The following is a 13,300-nucleotide window of genomic DNA, read 5'->3' as shown; positions in this document are numbered from 1 at the left end:
AGAGGGGGAACATTGTGATACATGGGAAGACAATGTGCTTCAAGAGGGGGAGATTGTATACTGCAAGGGGGGAGATTGTGCTGCAAGGGGGGTGTGCTGCAAATGGGGGTTGAGGCAGTGTGCTGAGGGGGGCAGTGTGATGGAGGTGGGGCAGCAGTGTGATGCAGGGGGGGGCAGTAGTGTGATGCAAGGGGGGCATTGTGATGTAGGAAGCAGTAGTGTGATGCAGGGGGAGGGACATTGTGATTCAGAGGGCAGTAGTGTGATGCAGGGGTGACAGTGTGATGTAGGAAGCAGTATTGTTACTGACGAAGGGGGAGGAGTGTGATACAGGGACATTTTTGGCCCATCTATTTTGATTACTGAATGGGGCAGTATTGTGACGCAGGGGGCAGTATTGTGATGCAGAAAAGCAGTATTGAGACGCAGAGTTTGTATTTCTGCCTCTACACATATGTTAGACACCCGTGTAGTGGAAATACAAAGATAGGAAAAGAGTGGAGGAACGGATCTGAAAGAGCAGCAGCAACTTGCAGTATGGTGCATTTTGTAAATAGGTACATCATCCTCTCCCAGGCCGGAGGGGGTTTCCGGGCAGTTGAAAATCCCCCTTAAAAGTGTGTCTGATACACTAAACTAATATCATCATATCAGAGGATCTGATATCAGTTAAACAGAACAATGAGACTCCTACCACAAGTGCAGCCTCTAGGCTTCTTCTTCCATCCCCTTCACTCATGTGATACAAGGAACCTGCAGGGCACTAGGACCCTGTGGAGCCGGACTGTGTCACAGGGTAATACAGGAGAGACACTACAACCCAGGGAAAACCCTGTCCTGAGAGGCTGCAAAAAAAATGCAGCCTTTGAGAGAAAAAATGTACTGTCAGGGGAAGGAGCCACAGTAATGGTGTGGTTCACTGAGGGTTAACAAAACAAGAAGGTGTGATGATAACCAGGGATATTGTCATAAGGGTAGGAGTAGAGGAATTAAAAGAATTTGGAGGAGTGGGAATAGCTATTTTGGCTCCAGGACCAATGGAAAAGTATCACAGCTTCTGCTCTGTCTTGTTTCCTATTATTTATTTATTTTTTATATTTGTGCTTGTTTAAGGTTGTGTGTTTCTCACCTGTATCTTTTAATTGACTCTATGAGCTTATCCTCTGTACATTTCTTTATTTCATATATTCAATATCTCACAATATTTCACAGACTCTGCTGCTCTCTCCTACCTGTTCTTCTCACTTTCACCACCTGTGCTGCAGGTTTCTTTAGTTGCGGTTTGTCTGGATCCTGGAATGTTGGGGGCCCTATTTGGAAAAAAAAAATGGGTACATTTAGAAAATTACAGCCAGCCCCGGCGTTAAATCAGTACCACCAATGATTAATTATTAGGCCTTCCTCCAGCCCCAACATTAAAATAATAGTATTCACATTTAATAAACCTATTTCCCTCCCTACAGACAGCCCCAGCAATAAATTAATAGCATTTGCATTTCAGAAATATACCTATTTCCCGCAACCGTCACTGCCATTAAATAATTCATAGGCACATTTAATAAAGGGACCATATTCTTCCCAAACTCACCCCCACATTCAGTAGCACCCAAACCACCCCATCTTAAATTAATAGTCCACACTATTGTGCCTCTCTCACCCCTTTTTCCTCATACTTTGCCTCTCTCCCCCCTTTTTTCTCATGCTGTGCCTCTCCCCCTTTTTCCTCTTACTGTGCCTCTCTCCCCCCTTTTTCCTTACTGTGCCTCTTCCCCCCATTTTCCTCATACTGTACCTCTCTCCCCCCCTTTTTCCTTACTGTGCCTCTCTCCCCCCTTTTCCTTACTGTGCCTCTCTCCCCCCCTTTTTCCTCATACTGTGCCTCTCTGCCCCTTTTTCCTTACTGTGCCTCTCTTCCCCCTTTTTTCTCATGCTGTGGCTCTCACCCTTTTTTCTCATACTGTGCCTCTCTCCCCCCCTTCTTTCTCATGCTGTGCCTCTCTCCCTTTTTCATCATACTGTGCCTCTCTCCCCCCTTTTTCCTTACTGTGCCTCTTCCCCCCCATTTTCCTCATACTGTGCCTCTCTTTCCCCTTTTTTCTTACTGTGCCTCCCTCCCCCCCTTTTTCCTCATACTGTGCCTCTTTGCCCCCTTTTTCCTTACTGTGCCTCTCTTCCCCCTTTTTTCTCATGATGTGCCTCTCACCCTTTTTTCTCATATTGTGCCTCGCTCCCCTTTTTTTTCTCCTGCTGTGCCTCTCACCCTTTTTCTCATACTGTGCCTCTCTCCACCCTTTTTTCTCATGCTGTGCCTCTCACCCTTTTTTCCCATACTGTGCCTCTCTCCCCCCTTTTTTTCTCATGATGTGCCTCTCCCCCTTTTCTCATACTTTGGCTCCCCCCCATTTTTCCTTACTGTGCCTCTCTCCCCTCTTTTTTCCTTACTGCTCCTCTCTGCCCTCCTTTTTCCTTACTGTGCCTCCCCCCTTTTTTCCTTACTGTGCCTCTATCCCCTCCTTTTTCCTCATAGTGTGCCTTTCTGCTTTGTTCCCTTTTTTTACTTACCTTTGTATTAGCTTCTTTCTTCTCTTCTTTTCTCTTCTCTTCTGTCTTCTTTCTTCTTGCTTCTTTCTTGGTCCTCTTCGCGCTGCTTCTCACTGAATGACAGGCGTGACTTGATGACGTCACACCTGTCATTCAGTGTTAAGAGAGCAGAGAGGAAGGAGGAGGGACGCCGACGCCGCGATCAGGTGAGTATATCTATTTTTTACTACCCTGCTCCACCCACCAATGAAGGGGCGGAGCCCAGAACCCGCCCGTAACCACCGCCGGCCCCGCCGCTGCAAAAATAAAAAAGCAAATCAAGAGGTGAGGTCATGCGGCCGGCTGCGGGGGCCCTTGGAGAGAAGGGGGCCCGGGGCACGTGCCACCCCTCAATTCGGCTATGCCCAGTAGTGGTTTCTTGAATAGGCAGGAGGAGAATGAGGTGGCCAAGTTTCAGAGGGCTTATGTTGCAAGAGACAGCTAAGCAGGGGGTTCCCCATATTTTAGTGATTCATTTGGGGGGGAATGATGTTGGGCAAGGTAAATCTATAGAATTTCGATTGGCTATATTATCTGACCTGGAATGGGTGCATGCCTGCTGGCCTGAGCTTCTTCTGTGCTGGTCCGACATAGTTCCCCGGTTAGAGTGGAGATCCTTTTCAGATGGGAGGAGAGCAGACAGGGTCCATAAAAAAGTTAATGCTGTTGCAGCACACTATATCCAGTCCATTGGAGGTAGTAGAATAGAACACCCGGATATTCGTTTTCAAGACCCAGACCTTTATAGACTGGTTGGGGTGCATTTGGACAGTGACCTCAAGGTTTTCATAGCAGACATATATTTGGATTTGAGCGAGTTAGTGAGGAGTTAGTATGGTGGCGGGCCTAGGTTCTGGAGGGAACCTGGCGTGGCAGGTGAACACTGTACAAGATTAACACGGTGGGTGAAGTGCACATTCATAGTAGCAGGCTTTTGGAACCCGTTTCCTTTAAGATTTGGCTCAGGTTCAGTGCAAGCACAGCTCATCCGGGCTTGCTTGCGAGCATTACGTTTAGCCCAGAGAGGTGCGGATTCCGGGACACCTGGGGGATGGTTGTCCCGTTAACATACAAATGCTAAAGACGCTTATAGATAGGCAAGGCAGTACAATGTTCTTCCGCCACCATAATAGCAGTTATTTAAATAAAAGAGTTTAATTTTGCAACAAAAAGTTGGTGTGGTGTCTTTTATTATAGCACATAAGGTTTACTGTTAAGACAGAAGGGTATGACATTATGTCTTCAACCGTTAAGCACTTTAAAACCATCTTAGTTTTATTCTTTATTCCTCACAGTTTATATGAGGAAATTTGCTGAACATATTGCTCAAAGTTATGATTAATCACTAGAGAAGTGTGATGTGTGTCCAGGGACAGAGACTCTTATCTCACAATCACAGTCACACAGGAACTCCATTTTATATTGTAACCAACTTTCACCTCAGAGACATTGTCCATCTTGTGGTTGTCACCTCAGAGATATACGTTCTCCGTCTTGTGGTTGGCATCTATATTTCCTAGCAACGTTCATTTTCACAAGCACTACTGATCTGTTGTGAAGACCGATAAAAACGTGTTTAAATCCGCCGTGCGATTTCAATAAACTGTCAGCAAAGCACTGAAAGACAGTGAATGTTGTAAAGCACTGCGGTAATTGCTGGTGCTGTATAAATAAATGTTGTTGATGATCATCATGATGACATCGAGTTCCAAAGTTTTTAAATGTGTTTAATTAATTACACTTAGGAAACACCTGTAGAACTACTACTACAGAGTTTTTAAATAGACATTGTAATCCAAAGCTAAAGAGGTCATGCTACACAAGTCACTTTAGTACTACACTGAATGAGATGGATAAAACTAATAGTACATAGCAACTTCTGCAGCTACAAATGGTCTGCTTCATTTTTCCCATATGAATATATTTTCTGTTTAAGAAGATTGCATCATGGACCAGCTTGCACCAGGTTATATTAAGCGTAAGATGTATGTGAATAGCATTGCTTTATAATTAGAAAACTGTATTCATATTGTATTAGTTGTTAATCCTTCTTTGTCCAGACCGATTTTAGTTACATATTATTCCCGCATAATAAATCTGACGTCACTTCATTTTTTTGTGACCTACTTGTATTGGGGGCCCGGCGGTTCTCTGTCCCACTGCCATGTCGTTACTAAAAGAAGAGCATCCAGAGACCATTACCAGATATACATGCCATAGACACAGACTGGTAGATTATCTTTTTTATTCTCTCAAACCAATAAAACAGCCTAATTCTAAAGATTATGTATGCTTATGTGTCTTGTGAGATTCAGAAAAGGATAAAATCAGTAATGAAGAACATATTTTCTTTTCTTCCCTACCAGTGGCTCCTCCTCTTCTCTTCTTTCCTCGCCCCCTTTTCTTTCCTTCTTTCTTCACAAATAGTACTCATCCCACAACATCTGAGCCCACTTCTCACCCATCACTAAAATTGCTCTGAAAGGTCTCTCAATTAATGTAAATGGACTGCACTCATCCAAAAAGCAGATGATGGTCCCACATATATTCCATTTTATAGGTATGCCATATTCTACTGATGATTGATTGTATGGATGAGGCAAGGGCTTGTTTCCAATCTGCTGCAATTTGGCATGTAGCTGCTGAGGCGATATGTTGAAATAATTTGTTCTGATGTCTGGTGGCTGTAAAGATGCCCAGCAGTAGAAGCATTAGGAAGAAAAACATAGGAGGATTTGTTATAAGACCAGTATCCCATCAAGAAATTTACAATTAAAACCCATTGTCCCAAGCACACTAGAGATAAAGGGCCAAGAAATTTGATCAAAGTTTTTTTCGTTGTCTAGTGCCATGATCAATGAAGGTTGTTGTTTTTTTTCCGCATGAATAGAGTAAATTAGGTCAAGATTCATCTGGTATTATCAAGGGCTTGGTGGCTAGGTATGACACCAACCTGGTCTGAATGTATTAGGGAGGGGAGATGAAGATTTAGCATGTTCGCTAGTACTTTAGCATATATTTTAAGATTGCCATTCATTGGTCTATAGTTTACAAATATAGTGGGACCCTTACGCATTCTGACTAGGAAAATGGGGTTATTCCAGCCAGTTACTCCTGTGTATGAGGGAGTGAGATACATAAACCATGCATATATGAGAGTAGCTTTGAGGTGACACTGAGAAATGTATAAAACGTTTAGCGATAGGTGATAAATACATGCATGAGTGATTGAGAATCTTTTCTGGAAGTGTAAGCACTTCTCACATTAGCAGAGGTGACTGATATATCTAGAGACTGAATTAATAGTGCATTGAACCCCCCTCATTATTATATGATGCACAACTAGCTCTATGTGTCCAAAATTCTGTGGAAACAAATTGCCCTTTTCTATTACTTTTGTTCACACTTTATTTTTTATATATTTGCCTATCCCTTTCTGGTTCAAACTATTACATTTTATTATTATCCAGTAAAGTTTTGTTTTTATATTTTGTGGCAAACTTTTGAGACCTGGGGGTAAATGTATTAACCTCCGGTTTCTTCAACCCCCGCGAGTTCGGCGTCTTCGGCGCTTAAATTTTAAGCGGTGCTGCCTTGTAAAGGGAAGTTAAATTTAAGCGCCGAAGACGCCGAACTCGCGGGGGTTGAAGAAACCGGAGGTTAATACATTTACCCCCTGGAGTGCTTCTAACTTCAATTCTTGTTTCTGTTTCTCCCTGTAATCATTACATGTTGAATGAAGCACCCCCTCACTTCTAATAATATAAACAGTGAGGTAGGTCGTATCTTGGTGCGGATCTTTTCTCCTTTCCCCATTCTTCCTTTTTTATATTATAATATGACATTTGTGCCAGTATTATTAAGTAAGATAAATATTTCTAGTACTAATGCCAGTAAAAGGCTCATCAATAGAAGTAATGCCAAGTAAGACTGCCATCACTAACATTAATGTCTAGTAAAAAGAATTGTATTAGATTTAGTGATGTTGAGTAAGTTGCCAAATTATTATTTGTTAGATGTTTTTAAATTATTGTTTGTTAGATGTTTTTAAAGGATTTTTAGATACTAAACTTAATTATCCTTTACTTTTCAATATTCAATCTGTATCATTCTCCTAAACAACACTGAATTGTGAATTATGTGTCCTGAAATGTAGATATGTCTTCTAAGGACTACATACTCATTACAGTCTCCCCCTTTCTGTATAATAATTTAGGATACTCATAGCACTAGGTCTACCATGTGTGCAGTAAAATATACATTAATCATTACAGGACATAGTATTCCTCTTACATTGCATGTCAGGGCAAGTATATTTTCCCGTTAGTACAATGATATATTTCTGTGAATGAAGTGTTGAACTTAGTAAATTAAACTGTGCCAGTAATATATTGTATTAAAATAAATCCAGAACAGTCTTTTCATAAATGTGCTGAGGTGAGTGAACCTGTAGATGTGTTCTGACAGCTGGACATGCTGTATGAGTCAGAAAGTTTTCAGGAACGCCAAATACAGATAAATGATTCACCTTTATACATGTAAGTGAAAAAGTTACTAGTAGCGAGGAACCTGACTTACAGTAATTGCTATCAGTTTTGGTCCTGGAAGGAAAATACATCTTGTGAAGTTTGTGATAACGTTTATTAGATCAACATGACAGTTATTTAAACAAGTTGTCACATATGAGATCGGAAACATTTTTGCTCTGCATCATGTTACTTAACACAAGGGGAAGGAAATGAAATGCACTTCAAATCCCAACAGCATCTATTAGGAAATATGTGCCTTTCCAATAAATCTTTTATTAAATTTACTATGCATTGAATTCAAACAGGAAATTACATGATCTTCTGCAGGTTCAGGCCATGGCTTGAAAAGAAACTAGTGAATTGGGAATACAGTGAAGTTGTGGAGAGATTACTGTAAGTTCAATAACTTTCATTTATTTTTTGCAGGCTCTAAAGGCAGCCCAAAGACAAACGTTTATTAGGGTTGCAAAATAATTGTAACCCAATTTAATTTGTACACATGAAGCGTGTGTGCACGACATGATCTAAAATCCCCCCTGATCATTGAGCTCTGCAAGGAGATCCCGTCTCTTACCAAGTACAAACGGACATTCAGGATGACATTGCGGGGGCACCTGTGCTTTACGGTGCCCTCATTTGATAGTGAGAATTCGGAGAAGCCAGACCTTGCAGTAATATGTCAGAAAGATCTCAAAACGTGCCAAGGCCAAGTTCAGTCCCCAAAAATTTCCCCTAAAGAGTGTTTCTATTCCAGTCCTGGAGAAGTGTCTAACTGACCTTCTCTACAAAATAACAATTTGTTTTATACTCACTATTACCATAACACTGACCGAATTGAAACATAATATCACAAACTTAACCAACTACACAGTCTTTCCAGAGACACATTTGGTAGAACGACAACATCATTGTACAGGTTTAGAAGATGAAAATGGAAGGCTGAATGAGGATGCCAACCACTTTCTCCATAGAGGGAAAGACAAAACCTGTAGGTATGAACGATACTGGACAATGTAAAACCCAGTGAGATATACATGTACCTCCAAAATGTATATGCAGCATTATTCATACTAGTAGGTTAATTGGCTGCTATCAAAATTGACCCTAATCTCTCTTTCTCTCTGCCCGTTTGTGTGTGTGTATGTTAGGGTATTTAGACTGTAAGCTCCAATGAGGCAGGGCCTGATGTGGGTGAGTTCTCTGTACAGCGCTGCGGAATCAGTGGCGCTATATAAATAAATGGTGATGATGATGATGATTTCCAGATATCCCATATCTGAACTGTGGTGCATACATAGAGCCTACAGAGCTCTTGGCCTCAAGCTAGGCAGTTCTTAGCACCCAAAGACATGGACCACAGGCTTCAATATTACACTACTCCACTCTCCACAATAAACCCTCTCTTTTTATAGTGAATATGACAGTTTAACCTCTCCCTTGTAAAACCACAAAGGAGGCACAGCATGAATCCTGTCACCTCAGCATGGAGAGAACATGGAATCTCATCAAAATGTTACTTTCTGTTTTGTTTACTTATCACCAATGGATTTTACACACAATACAAGACACAACTTAGGGTCCAGATCTCCCACGCAGATTATTAGTATTATCTTTTTTTATAAGTTGTCACAAAGGGTCCCCAGTGCTGTACAGAGAGCATACAGTAAAACAGTAGAATATGACATTTCAGTACAACACAATGTAGACAAAACACTACAATACACAGCAACGAATAAATCAATTAGCATTAATGAGGAGCCTTTCACTATAAATTGAGGAGAGGGGCGGTGTCAGACTAGATCCCAAAGGGCCCACCGTGGGAATGCAATGGAAGGGGCCCATGAAATTTTGTGGGTGCGCAGTTACAGAGCATCAATGCACCACTGAAGGAGTGTGACCAGCAATCTGAGGGGTGTTACCAGCCAACAGATTGATGAGGGATGCCACTTAAAGGAACGTGGTCAGCCCACGATATAAAATGTTTCTTTTTATTTTGGTACTTTTCAATTATATGCATGCCACTGTAGCTCTTTAGTGCTGCGTTGCTTCTTCCATTTGAACTGCAGTTTTCAAATCCCCCCGATTTAAAAATAGCGGCTCAAGTGGAAATAGCATTGTAGCACTGGAGAGCTACAGTAGCATGCATATAACTAATTAAGAGGTACCAAAAGAAAAAGATTTTTTATTCATTTAAATAATTTTAAGTACATTTTTTAATTTAAGTTATATATTAGCTGTAGTTTAAATATTTTGCACCTGAAGGCTATTTTTTAATCCCAAATAAAAACAAAATAATATTTATAATAATAATAACATATAAAAATACTATACATGCACTTACCTATATCAAATTAAATAAAATCTCTTCTTTATTGCTTTCTTTTTCACTGGTTCTCTTCTTTCATCTTTCTTCTAATTTCTCTCTTCTGATGTCTCCAGTGCAGCTATGAAAGCAGACCAGTTTAATGATGGCAGGAGAGGTACAGCAGCAGCGGATATCTGGCCACAAGGAGGGGCAAGCAGGATTAAGTCATATATACGTGGGTGATGCCGCACCGCAGCATCAATCACCTTGAATTAGGGAATTCAAACTTCTAGTGCAAATAGCTATTCAAAATTAAAAGTTAGTGGTAAAAATATTTCATATTCTGTAATAATTGTCACAATTTTACTTCACGTTTTAAACTAATGAATTTGTGTTAAACCAGAGTAAAACTGGTGGTATTTTTTTGTAGAATATGGGGCATATTTCCCACCATTATGCCACTCTTGGAGAATGAACCACTATGACATAGTCAACAGTGAGTAAAATTACGATGCCTGGAAGTACTGCCCACAGCATACATTGCCAAGAGAAAGGAACATGCCCTAGGAATGGCATTAACAACCACTGATGTGGTCAAAATTAAAAGTTTATTTAATAAACTTCATATATTGGCAGTTATTAAAAGAAGTATTTCAATCTGTTATAGTGCTGTTTTCACACACACACACACACACACACACACACACACACACACACACACACACACACACACATTGCTCATACTGATTCACACTACCTCTCTCATACATACTGACACTCACACACCAACACACTTACCTCTTACTGTGTGCTGTGTCCATGCTCCGATTGGCTGAGTGTGGTGCCAAGAGCACAGCAGAGAGTGCTGAGGAATTTTTGTCTGAGCAGAATCCTTCAGTACTACAGAGCACTGCACCACTGGCAGGATATGAGGGGGCCATGGGGTGATCTCATGCTGGCCATTAGTGCATGATTTTGGCCCCATTCCTATGGAAAAGGGGTATGGCTCTCATATGGTGGTGCCCAACGGGGATTTCATAGGTACCCCTGGAGAGGGGGACATAATAGGGAGCAAATCAGTGCAAGCTGATCCTGTATCCAGCAGGATGAGGCAGCAAAAAGGAACATAGTAACTGATTAAGGAAAGGAGTGCTGGTGACAGAGGTAATAAAGGGACAGGAGGAAAGAGGACCCTGCTCGTGAGAGCTTACAATTGAGAGGGGTAGGGCAGACAAGTGGGATGACACATTGGGTGCTGTTAATCCTCTCAACAAGGGACCCATCTATCCAACACCTCTTACTCAGCTGAGGAAGAGCACAAACTGTATCATCCTCCTCACCACTGTGTTCTCTTCTCCTACTTGATTAGTGAGACCACAGTGGCTTGCTCTATAATGACCTTGAGACATCATTGCTGGAGACTCTCATGGAACTCTTTGCAGTAACATTAATTTGTTTCCTTATGGACACAATGTGATGTGAAAAGGACTGAGAGTATTGATTTTACTTAACAATTATTATGTATACTGTATATTGTTCTTCCCCCCTCTTGCCCTCAGTCTCTCCTTACCCCTTCCCTGCCAAGAACATTCTCATACATTCTTGAGAGCATAGCCGCAGTGGAGGTGTGGTGTAATTGCTGCAAACGCTCCCTAGTAAAGTGCAATATAATTAACCAGTGTGGGTCTGGTTAACATATATGGCCATTAATTAACAATTTGGTAATAATTATATGTAGTTTGATACAATGTTGCATTGTTGGTTGTGGATGAGGGTTGGATGTGGTTGGTTGATGGGGAATAATAACCCACTTGTCACTTAGATTAATAAATAGATCCGTTAAAGATCGTAAAGGTCCTTCAGTCACACGAGTATATTTGAGGACTGTTCTTAGGATTACGCTGCGAACGAAAGTAACTGGAGAGGTCTCGTCAAGGAGGGGCATTATCATTACCCTTCACCAAGGAAGGGAGGGCCATGAACATAAATAGACCCTTATGTTTATTAACATTTATCTTACAAAGGAGCAACCGCAATGTTCTGTCGATATCAAGAAAGGTTATCTGCAAAGAGGGTGGTCTGTGAAGACGATGATGTTAAATCAATACTGAAATTGTTTGCTATAATGTTAAAATATTTCTTAGTATCCAAATATTTAAAAACGCTTGCCAGTTAATCTCACATTTCTGTTTCCCGACATCATGGTCAATGATTGACTGGTATGGACAATTCAATTGTCACTAGATGGCGCTGTGTCATAGAAGATAAACGTCTTTAGCATGAGTGTAACCTGCAAGGTTATGGTCTGACTCTGCATCATTACAGTTAATTATGGACGTGAATAAAAATAATATAGGCATTAGTCATGCTTAACAAGCTTGGAATATATGTTTATTTTACTTGTTTTGGACTTATTACACACGGAACAAGTGTGTACAAATATTTATAACCCCCTGCTTCTGTTGACTCATTTGTTTACAAATATTAAAATATTAATAGGGAAAAAGAAGTGAAAATTGTATAAAGCTCTATATAGACACAATTAGTTCAGATTAATGCATTAGTTTAAATGACACAATTACAGAGTACAGATTTCTGCATTTGTAAATCATGTCAAGAAAGAAAATCATTGATTTTTATCAGCTAAGTGATGTCTTTTTATATACTCTTCTAGAATTATCACTGTCAAATTGTCCAGCCTTGAATATAGAGCCGAGGTTGCGACTTCCTTGTTCCATGTTGATGATGATGATCATCACATTGTTTCTTCTGTTTGTTGGAGTATTCATAATCATTGATGATCATCCACTTCTCATATCATTCTATGGTGTGCTTGAAGAAGTAGGTCACTTGATTCACAAGCAGAATACTATAAAACACATCTTATAATGCGCACAACTACAGTTCTTCCCAGAGTCAGTAAGTTCCTTGCAGATGACAGTGGAATACAGCATTAATGGCTATTGTTTCTGTGAAACTGAGAAACATGAATCAGGAGACTTCTGGTGACTCAAAGCAGAAAAAGAACGGGTGACTATGAAACCGCCTGGCAAAACGTAATTTAAAGGCTGATCTTGTACATGACGCCAGTGTTTGTTTCTCTACTGTATAGTCTTGAACCATCAGTATTTGAGTCATAAACGGTATAATGTATGTAGTCTGCAGCTAATGAAGTTTATAAGGTGCTACTCATATTCATAGTAAATCGCAGATTCTAGTCATCTTTCAAAGCCAAAATAATCGTGTTCTATAGAGGCAAAGCAAGTTCCAAGCCTAATACAGATTAAAAAAAAACAAAAACATTAAATAAAGATCTCTGATAGGATTCCATGTAGTTTATTTATTAGTAGACCATGTAAATCAGCATAGAACTCGCGCTCCAAATCCAATAACGCGCAATATATCCATTGACCTACAAGCGATTGCTGAACAGATATCAACATTTGGAATATAACATAAGATCAGCTGTACTTTAATCTCCTGTCAGGAATTTAACAAGGAGTGCCCATCTGTAAGCATTACCACAGTGAAAGAACGCCTTGCTATGTACAAACCCATACGCATGTATGTATGTATGTATCTATCTTCACACATACATACACTGTGTTTATATATATATATATATATATATATATATATATATATATATATATATATATATATATATATATATATATATGTATATATTAGATAGATAGATAGATATCATAGCATTATTATGAGGGGAGGTGAGAAGCCTGGTTTTAGTAATTTTGAGACTGGTGCTAACTGGAATGGTCATTATGAAAGTAATATCTAGTATAATCAACATCAGAATTTACGTTCATGGTTTTGGGTGAACCCGATCCATGTATTTCCTCTGCTGGGGCACATAAGGGCACAATCA

This window comes from Mixophyes fleayi, chromosome 4 (assembly GCF_038048845.1).
Source record: "Mixophyes fleayi isolate aMixFle1 chromosome 4, aMixFle1.hap1, whole genome shotgun sequence".
Lineage (NCBI taxonomy): Eukaryota > Metazoa > Chordata > Amphibia > Anura > Limnodynastidae > Mixophyes > Mixophyes fleayi.
Note: the sequence above shows the minus strand (reverse complement) of the source record.